The sequence below is a fragment of the Saccopteryx leptura genome, chromosome 1 (assembly GCF_036850995.1).
Source record: "Saccopteryx leptura isolate mSacLep1 chromosome 1, mSacLep1_pri_phased_curated, whole genome shotgun sequence".
NCBI classification, from domain to species: Eukaryota; Metazoa; Chordata; class Mammalia; order Chiroptera; family Emballonuridae; genus Saccopteryx; species Saccopteryx leptura.
This window is the reverse complement of record NC_089503.1, coordinates 5,100,429-5,112,485: the sequence shown is the minus strand read 5'-3', so window position 1 is coordinate 5,112,485 and position 12,057 is coordinate 5,100,429.

Here is a 12,057-nt window from a genome sequence, read left to right as displayed (position 1 = left end):
AGGTCAGACTGGAGCAGCTCTGACCCCGTGAGCGGTTGGAACTTTTAGATGAAGTTGGAGGAAACTTAGACACCACCTCTCGGGGAAAATAATTGGCGTCGTTTACGGTAGTTGGATACGCCACACTTTATTCTGCTAGGTACACCCGGAGGGAAGCCCCTGCCCACGTGTGCCAGGCGGTGGAATGTTCAAAGAGCACACGAGTACCAGCAAAAGTCTGGGCGCGACCTAAATGTTCTCCACAGAACACACACGTCTGCTGAGGTTGACTCACGCCGTGGAGTATTATACAGCACCGAACACGGATGCACTTCAGCCTCAGAGAACTACGTGAAGGAATCTTAGAGACACGCTGTGGAGTGAAAACAGCGAGTTCCAGAAGACCCCATGCAGCAAAGGGTTATCGCTGTGAAATTCAAAACCAGAGTTCACCGATAGTACTGGCGGGCACACACTGGCATCAGGGTTACTTAGTGCCCGAGGGCACGTGAGCCTGTAATCCCGCGGAGTGGCCGCCTCTCGGGAGACAGGGACAGTGTGAGAAGGACCCCCTGGGTGACAGAGTGTGTGCAGTTTCCGGGCGATGTTCTCATTCTTGGGCTGCGGGGGGTTCATGGTCATGGTGGTGAGAACTTCGTAGTGTGGGTCTGTGTTATGTACATGCTTTGGTACATGCCCAGTGTGAAAACAGAAGAGGAGGCGACCGGAGGGGAGGAATTGCAGACGAGTTCGGGCAGCTTCTCCCAGAAATTATTCTGCAGAGGGCAGTGGCGAAATGGGGGCAACAGTTGGGGGGTGTGTGGGGAATTGTGGGGACTGCTGTGGGAGACCCAGGATGCAGGGGGCACATGGGCGGGTGGGCGAGGGCAGTGGATGCTGGCAGGAGGCTCAGCGGCGAGGGGCTGGATGAGTTGGGCCGTAGCTGCCGCATGGGGGTTTTCTGCCGGACCCGCAGACCCAGCGTCATTGCGGGAGAGGCAGGGCCGCCCTCCCACAGGCCGCCCAGGCCCTGGCAGCTGGACGGGGGGGTGAGGGGGGTGGAGGGGTGGGGGAGGGCAGGTCCGGGGTCCAATCTGTCGCTGGAGCCTTGGAGCGGAGCCCCCGCTAGCGGGTTCGAGCCTTTCATGTGGTCTCTGCCCAGCACCGCAGGGAGGGAGCTTGTCTTTCACCAGAAGAGCCAGGGTTCGGTTTCCTGACTCGGAGATAATTGTTGGTTCTTACTAGAAGGCTGGAACAATTCTTTGCTTAAAGAAAATAGGAAGGCGTGGAAGGCAGGCACACCGCACTGCGCGTCAGCGTTAGCGGAGGGGGCCTGGGGCTCGCCGCCGCCGCTCACATCAAAGTGGCCAGCGGACACTGTGGGCGGACGTGCCACCCCAGCCTCTGACGGCCTCGGGGGCCGAGCTGTTCTGGTAACACAATCGGGCCGTGCCGGGCGGCGGGCCCACACCTGCGGGGCCTGGGTGCCCGCTGCTGCCGCGGACCCATAGCGGTTGGCTAATCTGCTTTTGGGCCCCGGCAACACCTGTCGGCAGGTGAGCCAGACCTGCCTTACCCGCCTCCCGGGCCTTTGGTTTTTCCCCCGTTGCCATGGGCACGTAGACTTGCAGGGTGGACAGGAGCCACCGAAGCCGGAATCTGGACGGGGGCCGTTCTCTGGCCGCATGCGTTGGGCCAGCGGCCCTCGGTGTTCCCTGGAGGAGGCACCCCCCACGATGTTCCCTGGAGGAGGCACCCCCCCACGCAGGCTCTGGTTCAGGTGGCCAGGCCTGGGAACCTGCATTCCCAGGGAGTCCCCAGGGGCCGCGGCTGCAGCACCATTTAGAGGGCGGCCCTCCCCTTCCGTCCGGCGTTGGCTATCCTCTCAGCAAGCGTGGGACGAGTGCCCAGGGCCGTGGCCGGTGCCCTGCGGACAGGCAGCGCTGATGGCAGGGGGGGGCAGTTCCAGAAAGGCCTTCTCAGAACCCGGGGGTCAGAACCGGCCAAGGTGCCGGCCTTGTAGCACACAGCGGCTGCCCGCACCCCACCTTGGCCGGCAGCATCCAGGCAGGTGTTGCCCTGCCCCTCGCACCTCCCCTGCCCCTTGTCACCCTGGGGCAGGGTCCGCGGGCAAACCTCAGGACTGGACGTGGAGAACCTTGCTTGCTGGCCCCCGAGGGCTCTCAGAAGAGCTGGACACTGGCGGTCTCAGTGGGAGCGGGGTCAGGACGCCAGCAAGGGCGCGGAGAACCTTGCTTGCTGGCCCCCGAGGGCTCTCAGAAGAGCTGGATGTTGGCGGTCTCGGGAGCGGGGTCAGGACGCCAGCAAGGGCGCGGGGAGGGGGGCAGAGATGGGGCCCTGGCCTCCCTGGGGTCTGGCCGCCGCCCCCTGTCCTGCAGTTCCATGTTCTCTCTGCTGCCCGGCTCAACTTGCCCTGTGCAGTAACGGGGTGTTTCCGCCCCCTCCCCTGCCCCAGGGTGCAGCGAATGTCAGAGTGGAAGGATCTAGAATGGGTGTGTTACCTCAGACGCGAGCACTGGTCTCCGGATGCGTATGAGGGCTACTGCGTGCCGGACCCAGAGGTGCAGTGCGGTGGAAACGGGGAGGCTGGGCTGGGACAAGCAGCGGGAGGACCCCCTGCCCCCAAGGACCCGCTGCTGCAGCAGGCCAGCTCCAAGTTCCCAGCAGCCTTTGGGGAAAGGGACAAGGTTTCTGCTGGAGGAGGCAGTTGGCTTCTTGTTGCGAGCCGTGACCCCCAGGAGGCCGGGTGAGCCTCCCGGGGGAGACATGCCAGGCAGGGCTTGGCCTGGGCTGAGACGGGTCTCCTGGAAAGCGGACTGGGAGTCTCCCCAAGCCTCGGCTTTGCCGTCTGCTTGTTTGGAGGGCTTATTGTGGGGACCCCACGAAGTGAAGGATGCAAAAGACACCTTCTCGTCTGCGAAGCGGAGAGCGCAGAACCTGTCGGCATTCTATTTCTCATAAAGGCGCTCTCTGGGGAATAATACAGTCGTGATAGTAATAACGAAAGCTCCAGTTTTGAGTGCTTGCTCTCCGCAGGGTGTGGACTTAGCTAACCCTGTGGAAGCCACGTGCAGGCGGCAGCCCTGACAGTTGGAGAAACTGAGGCACAGAGAGGTTGAGTAACTTGCTCAAGGCCACATGGCTGGCCACGACAGTGACACGGCCCTTCGCGTGCTCAAGATAAGTATTTGCTGAGCGAAGGCTGCACAGTTAGCGCTAAGTTGCAGGACTGCCCTTCCTGGCGTACGGGAAGGTCACTGCAGTGCCGGTGGGTTGTGTGTGTAGGGGACAGATATGATGAGGTGCCCCCTCTGGGGGACAGGCTGGGCTCCTTGTGACTTTCTCCCAACAGCCAAAGTGGCTTGGGGCACCTGGAGTCCTCTGCGGGTTCGGGCTGCCCTGCCAGTCCCTGTGGCCTCGTTCGGCAGAGGAGGTGGGCGGGTGGCTGGAAGAATGTCTCTGAGAGAGCCGGCCTGCCAACCCTGGCACTGTGTTCCCGCTCCAGACGCGAGGTCTGGTCACGGAGTGCGCTGTAGGTGGGGTCCTGCTCTTGGGGAGCTATCCTGGTGACTGGGCCCCTTCTCTCCACTGGCCTTAGGTTCCTGGGTAGAAGTGATCCGATGGGGTTTTTCTTGGGACATAAAGGGAGTCAAGACCAGTTGGAGCACCTTGTGCAGTGCCTGGCATTTCCTAATGAGGCTGCTGTCCACGGGGCCTGGGCAGGGGGGCGGAGGGAGGAGTCGGTGTTCCTGACACGCGCTCCCCCCATGCCGGGAGCCCCCGACATGCGCCCCCCCCATGCTGGGACCCCTGACACGCGCCCCCCCATGCTGGGACCCCTGACACGCGCCCCCCCATGCTGGGACCCCTGACACGCAGCCCCCCATGCTGGGACCCCTGACACGCAGCCCCCATGCTGGGACCCCTGACACGCGCCCCCCCATGCTGGGAGCCCCTGACACGCGCCCCCCCCATGCTGGGACCCCTGACACTCGCCCCCCCATGCTGGGACCCCTGACACGCGCCCCCCATGCTAGGAGCCCGACATGCACCCCCCATGCTAGGAGCCCCTGACACGCGTCCCCCCATGCTGGGACCCCTGACATGCGTCCCCCCATGCTAGGAGTCTGACACGCACCCCCCATGCTGGGAGCCCGACATGCACCCCCCCATGCTAGGAGTCTGACACGCACCCCCCATGCTGGGAGCCCCTGACACGCGCCCCCCCATGCTGGGAGCTCCTGACACACGCCCCCCCATGCTGGGAGCCCGACACTTGTCCCCATGCTGGGAGCCCCTGTAGTCTGCTGCTGTCGCCTGGCACTTGAGGGGCGATGCTGGGGTGTGGGCTGGTTTCTCTCCCTGCTGGGCACACCTCCTGTCCGGGTCTGCACACAGGTGCTGGGGCCCTTGTCTCAGGGGGGAGGTGGACACCAGAGACAGTGCTGAGCTGACCCCTCGCCCCCACCCAGAGGAAGTGTGTACCGGGGAAGCAGCACCTGTGTGCAGACCCTGCACCTGGGGAAGGGCTGGCCCCGCCAGCTGGCAAAGGGCTTCCTGTGGGCCTGGCTCGGGCAGCTTGTCCATTCACCGGACACCCGCAGAGCCAGCTTTGGTGATAGGAAATGTGGGCTCTTAATGCGGCCCCTGCTGTCAGTGGGCTGGGGCCCCCAGAGGTGATTTGCATACAGGTGAGGGCCCTGCCTCCGAGGCCCTGGGTGTCCAGAGGCAGGGCCAGGTAGGGCGACCACACCTGGAGAGCCGCTGCCCGGCACACCTGCAGTACCGGGGTCCTGCCAGAAGGGGGCAGCAGAGCTCCAGCAGCAGGCACCCCGCCCCCAGGGCCAGCCCTGCGGGGGGCAGGGGCAGTTACCCCAGTCTGGAACTACTTTCTTCCTTCCCTCATTCAGGAAGGTGTCTCCCCCTCCCACACCTTCCTCCACCAGGATGCCTGCGCCCGCACCTCCTCTGGCCCCACCAGGTCTTGGCTTCTCTGTTGGCTCGCGGTCATTATGTGAACTGGTCTCACAGAGGCTGGGGGACCTGTGTGGCCCACAGCAAACATTCGCTGCGCTGCAGGCTCTGGGACAGAGGGCCGCCTGGCCTGTGGGTGGGAAGGCAGTGTGACAGGGTGAGGGGTGGTGGGGCTGCCCCTCTGCCCCTGAGCCCTGGGCCATCTGGCATGCAGGGTGGTGACAGGGCCCGCTCTGGCCCTGGGGACGGCCCTTAGACGCACATTCTTAGAAAGCTGGCCAAATAAGCCTGTGGGTGGTGGGCCAGCAGCAGCCGCGGGCCCGCCTGCAGCTCCCTTTCTGTGTGTGTCGGGGAGCCCACCACACCCGAGAATTCTCATTCCCAGGAGGGGCTGAGGCTCAGAACATTCTGGAACACGCCCCCCCCCCCAGTAGCATACCCCCACTCCCTGGGCAGGCTGGGCTGCTGGCTTCCAGAAGCCAACATAACAAGACAGGACAAAGGGGAGTGCACGGAGCTGGGGGGCTGTCCAGACCGCCCCAGTGGGGACAGGGACACCAGTTTTAGCACGGAGCGGGGGTCTCGTCCCCGTCAGCAGTGTCTGAAGGTAGCACGTGCGCCGGGCTGGAGGAGCCGGGCGGGCGTCAGGCAGGGGACAGGCCTGGCACTCGGGGCTCCCGTGAGAAACCCTTGGGTGCTGGGCTTGTGGAAGGTTTCGCAGGACGGGGCGGAGGGCCCCTCCCTGGGAAACAGTCTCGCTCTGATCAGATGCCTCTGGCATTTTTCTCAGATGCGAGGAATGCGTTGGGGGAACGAGGCCGGAGGGCCCTGCTCTCCGCTGCTGGTGCATAGTTCTGCTGCATGACTGCATAACTGCGGGGCAGTGACTCGCAGGCCACCTGGCCTCGGAGGTATGCAGGACCGGATCTCTGCTCCGGTCTGTCGCGTGGCCAGTGGCCAGGGGAGGGGACCGCCTGGGCACACTCGTGAGAGTGCAGAAGGGCGCCTCCTGGCTGGAGGGCCGCACAGCCATCCCTCTGGGCTCTGGGGCCTGTGCCCCTGGGTGGAGAGTTCTGGAGCCTATTTTTCTTCTTTCTTTCTTTTTTTTTTCTTCTTACCAGAACAAAATTCATCCACATCCCGACTGATAACGTGGCAGGAACAGGAAGTTCGTATGGTAGGGGGGTTAGCTGACCAGCATGGCCCCTCCCCATAAAACACAGTGGCTGGGGGTGTTGCCCCCACTTCCTGGGGGCCGTGGTAACAAAGCTCCACAAATTGAGGGGGGCTTTAACAACAGAGTTATTCTCTCATGGTCCTGAGCCAGGCAAGTCTGAGGTCAGGGTGTCTCAGGGCCTAGGTCCCCCCCCAAAGCCCCAGGGGAGAGTCGTTCCTGCCTCCTCCAGCTTCTGGGGCTCCGGGCGGGGCGTCCTTGGCTGTGGCCCCGTCCCTGCAGCCTCTGCCTACATGGTCACATGGCCGCCTCCTCTCTCTCTCAATTTTACAAGGACACTCACTGGATTTAGGGCCTATCCTAATCCCGTGTGTCCTCATCTTTCTGCAAAGACGCTATGTCCAAATAAGATCTCACTCTGAGGTTCCGGGTGGACCTGGATTTGGCCACCTGAACCCAGCAGGCTTCCAGTGGCCACGTGTTAGACCTTGGGACACGGGAGGACAGACAGTACAGGGGTTGCAGGAATCAGGGGACTGTGGCAGGGTGGACTTGGGTGTCCGACTTGGGGACCATTCCTAGCCTTGCCACTTGGTAGCTGTCTGGCCTCGGGTGCCTTGTTGAACCCACTCGGGCCTCAGTGTCGGCATCTGTGAGTGGGTCTGCGGCCCCCTCCGCCGCTCTGACGCCAGGGGCTGATTCTCTGGAGCAAACAGAGGGGGGAGAGAGAAGGATGGTTAGTGTGAGGCCAGGAGCAGCGTCCTCAGGAACGGCCGAGGGTCCCCATGCCACGTGCTGTACAGATTGCACCTCAGTGGCCTCGTCTGCAGAATGAGACGGCAGCAGTCCCCGGGCCGGCCTGCTCGGAGCGATGGCGCCCAGTGCCGGCCGCGGGGCTGGCTCTCAGCTTGGATCAGGTCGGCCGCAGGTGTGGTTCTGGGTCCCGGCCCCTTGGAGACGGTCAGGGAGAGTCTTTTTTTTTTTTTTTTTCCATTTTTCTGAAGCTGGAAACGGGGAGAGACAGTCAGACAGACTCCCGCATGCGCCCGACCGGGATCCACCCGGCACGCCCACTAGGGGCGACGCTCTGCCCACCAGGGGGCAATGCTCTGCCCACCAGGGGGCGATGCTCTGCCCCTCCGGGGCGTCGCTCTGTCGCGACCAGAGCCACTCTAGCGCCTGAGGCAGAGGCCACAGAGCCATCCCCAGCGCCCGGGCCATCTTTGCTCCAATGGAGCCTTGGCTGCGGGAGGGGAAGAGAGAGACAGAGAGGAAAGCGCGGCGGAGGGGTGGAGAAGCAGATGGGCGCTTCTCCTGTGTGCCCTGGCCGGGAATCGAACCCGGGTCCTCCGCACACTAGGCCGACGCTCTACCGCTGAGCCAACCGGCCAGGGCAGGGAGAGTCTTGCTGACTCTGGTTCCTCGTCCCAGAGACTCTGGTTCCCTCGTAGGTTTCATGGCGTTATTCGCGGCGAGGGCCACCGGGACAGAGCGGGGCGACTGCGCTATCAGCCAGCCAGGTCTGGAGACGCAGTCGGTCCTGGACAGGCCGCAGGGTGGAGTTGGGAAGTGCAGGGTTCCGGCATAAGCCACACCCTACAGTCTTTCTCTCAGATGCTGGCCGCTCGGACCCTGGGCCATGTGCAGCGTCCACTTCCGCGGAGTCACCACCAGATTTGTTTACAGTGAGAAGACAAACCAGGCAGCGTGACAGCCAGGTCCCCAAGGCCTGTGCCACACGGGGAGGGGGATGATGCATTTATCTGCACCCAAACCTCCTTATTCCAGGAAGGAGTCTGATGATGAGAAGTGACTTTATTTTTGCTCAGTTTCACGGGACTCTCTCGTGCCCACATTGATTGTCTTCCCGTCTAGATGCCGATGCCCGTCAGCTGGCGCCCCCTGCCCCCCGTCCCGGCCCTCTGGCTTCCCACCTCCTTGCCCGGGCCCCTCTGGCAGACAGACATCTAATGATCCCTGAACAAACAGAGCTGTGTCCTGGGGGCACTCCTGTCTGAAGGGCCCCGCCATGGGGCTTTTGTGACGTGGGTTTTCATGGACCAGCCGGCCGGCATACCTGTGGCCAGTCCCCCACCCCCATAGCATCGTCTGGGTAGACGGCCCTGCCCGTGCCCAGCCCCTCGGTGCCCCTCGGCTGGCTCACCTGGCACAGAGAAGCCGGGACAACCGAAGGAGAACTTTTGATCTTGGGACGGCTGGCACTTCTGCCAGGAGCCCCCCGGATGTCGCCGCCTGGCTCCGGCCCAAGCCAGCCTCTCCAAGGACAGCTCCTTCCAGAAAGCCTTTGGGAAACACCTTTGACAAATGGCTTTTATGCAGGGGCCTGGGGGTGCTGTGGACCCAGCCCCAGCCTCCTGCTTGGCTACCAGCCTAGGTCTCAGGACGCAGGGCCATATGGCAGGTTCGGAAAGTGAGCCGGGTCCCGGCATTCCTGCGTGGTGGCCCCTGTCGCCCGGGGCCCGCTCCCCAGCCCCGCCTGCCGAGCTGGCACGAGCTGTCAGTGCACTTGGGGAGGGAGGGGGCACGGGCTTCCACCCCCACCCACTCGGAGGCGTGCGTGAATGGCGAGCCCATGCCAGAGGCCACTGAGCCCCCGCTCGATGGGGCCGCTTCTCCAGGCCTCCGAGCCTGGGACGCGGACGGGGCCTCGGGTTATTTTTGTTCCGTCCAGCGGGCTGAGGATCTTTAATAAGGGCTGCTGCGAACATTTCCTTGTAAGCTCATTTTAAGGAAATGTTTGCACACCGAGCACTTTCCCACAGCTGCGGGACAATGTGCCCGTCCCTTGCCAAGGGTGACTTTTGCCATCCCTGTCCTTCCCGTCGCTGGAGGTGGACCTGGCGGCCCGCCAGGCCGCGTGCCAAGTCGCCCGCCCTGATCACGATCAGGATTCGTGCAACTGATACCTGACGTGGAAAGGGGAGGCCGCCCGGGGGCCAGTGGTTGGAGCCCCCGTCGGCGGGCAGGGTCTGGGGGCCGGTGCCACGGCGGGCGGGGGGCGGGGGTGACCGTGGCCTCGGCCGTGGGAACTGGCGGCTGCCGGGTGCTGCTTCCGGCTCTTTGAAGCACCTCCAGTTTGCCTGGTCCGGTACACCCAGTGCGGGCTTCTGCATTTCCAGTTCATCTGGGTCCACAAAGCTGAACCACACTGTCCCGTCCCCCGAGGCCCCGGCCCTGCTGCCCAGGGAGGCCTCTGTGGGAAGGTGCCTCTGGGCAGTTCTCTGAGCCTGTCCGAGCCTCCCAGCCCCCAGTGGGGCCCGGTGGCCCTCTCCCCATCTTCCTGCTCGGGGCCATGCCAAGGCCACGGCTCCCTGCCCGTGGAGCGGCCAGGCTCTGTCCGGCTCTGTGGGGGCCTGGCTGCAGAAAGACAGGCGGGGGCAGCAAATGGCAGCCTGGGGGTTTTCGGGACCATGGTTCCTGGGCGGGAGAAAGGGGACACTGAGCTTGGAGGTCTGTGAAGGACACATCTGAGGGGGAGGGAGAGAGGGCATCTGGGATTTGTGTGCGTGTGCGCGCACACGCGTGTGTATGGCCAGGGTGGGGGTGACAGGAGGCAGAGGGGGTGCCGCTGCCCGGGGAACGTGCTGCCCGCTCAGCCAGCTAATGACTGGATGGGTGAGGCATCGAGCGACCGTGCTTCCAGACGGGCGAGACCCTCCCTCACGTTCCTGGAACCAGAGGACCTTCGAGCAGGAGGGCCGGAGGAGACATGTGCGTCGGACCCCTCGTGCCGAGGAAGCCGTGCAGGACCCGGGAGGCGGGGGGCAGCCTGGCTGCGTAGCTGGGAGGGGAGCCCTCAGCTTCCACTCCGGGAGCCGTTCCGGGAGGGTCCCCATGCTGGTGTTAAGGCCCTGCCGGCAGGCGGCTCTGCCATCGGCGTGCCGAGCCCCGCACCAGGCCGGGGGCACCGTGCTGAGGCTGCCGGCCGGTGCACAGCCTGCCTGGATGCGCTGCGTCCAGCCCAGCTCAGTGCCCTCCCCGCCTCGGCTCGCACTGGGAGGGGTCACCCCAACTGCCCTCCCCATCAGGGCTTTTCTGTGGCTCCCCAAAACATGTCCGCATCCCAACTCCTGGGACCCGTGGAGGAGGTGACTTTATCTGGAGGAAAGAGTCTCGGTGGACATAGTCACCCTAGATGGGAGAAGAGATGGGGGTCCCCAGGAAGGGGGGCTTTGAGCTGCCGCTGGAGTTTGGATGCGGGACATGGAGGTGCGGAAATGGGGGCGCAGGCCTTCTGGGAAGGGATTGTGTGAGCAGTACCCAGCCATGAGGAACACGGGACAAGGGGGTGGCCTGGTGGAGCCTCTGCCCGCAAGGCTGGGAGTGGGAGGCCCTGCCTACTGGGGTCGACTGAACAGAGGTCCTTGCTCAGCTCGAGGAAGAATAAGGCAAGAAGTATAAATTATGCTACCAACACGTGGTCTTTTGGGAGGTTGACCGGTATTGTCCATCCACCAAACCCCGTTTTCCCTCCCTCCCTTCCTTTCTCTCTCCATTCAAATATCCCTCCCTCCCTCCCTCCTCCACCCATCTGTCCATTCATCCATCAATCCATCTCACATCCATCTAAATGTCCATCCATCCATCCATCCATCTGTCCATCCAAATGTCCATCCGTCCATCATCCATCCGTCCATCCATCTATCCAAATGTCCATCCGTCCATCATCCATCCATCCATCCATTCATCCAAATATTAATGATACTCCCTCCTTCTGTCTCCCCCACCCTCCCTCTCTGCATTCGGTGGCAGGCATTCTTCCAGACACTGGGGATACGGGGTAGACCTGGTCCTTGCTCCCACCCTTGTGTGGTCGCCAGACAGTGAAGAAATTGTTATAGAAATAATAACTCCACCAGAATTGTGAGGAGCGCCAGGAAGGAAGAGTCGGTGCTCACTGGGTATATAGGCGGGGCTGTGCCTCATCTGGTGGTGAGGGCGGGATTCTCTGAGCTCAGATGAGTTGGGGTAACCTGGTCAAGAGAGGGGAGAAGAGTGTTCTCGATGAGGGGGAGCAGAATGTGCAAGGCTCTGAAACAGAAAGGTGTTGGTGAGGTGAGAAGAGAAAGCCAGCCTGTGTGTGTGTATGTGTGTGTGTATGTATGTACATATGTGTATGTATGTATGCATGCATGTGTGTGCGTGTTTATATATGTATGTATATGCATGTGTGTATATGTATGTATGTGTGTATGTGCACGTATGTATGTGCATGTGTGCATTTATGTATGTATGTGTGTGTTTATGTATGTGTGTGTATATGTGTGTGCATGTGTGTATATGCATGTGTGCATGTATGTATGTGCATGTGTGTTTATGTATGTAGGTATGCGTGTGTTTATGTGTGTATGTGTGCATATGTATGTGTGTATGTGTGTATGTGTATGTGTGTGTACATGTATATGCATGTGTGCATTTATGTATGTATGTATGCGTGTGTTTGTGCATGTGTGCATGTGTGTACATGTGTGTGTGTGTGTTTGTGGTGGGGGCTGGTGGGGGGTTGAGGAGGAGGCTCAGGATCAGGGGAGCAGTCTGATGACGCTCACACACTCAGAGTCCGTCGCTCACACTCTCTGGGGGCGCGGGCTCCATGCGGACCCTCCAGTTTTGTTTTTCAGTCTGTGCTTTCTCCAAAGGCTCCCTGAAAGGGGACCTCAAGGTCAAGATGGGCACTTGGAGGCTTTGGACGCCGAAGCAGTTTTATTTTGGCCCCGTCAGCTGAGGGAGCACGTGGGCCCAGAACGGGGCGGGCGTGTGCTCAGAGCGGGTTCACACGCTCCACGCTCCTGTGGGCGGCGTGCGCGTGGCTCCGCCCGTCTGTTAATGGTACAGTCTGTTCAGACCTTTGGAACATTCCTCAGCCTTTATTGAATGTGGGAAGAATC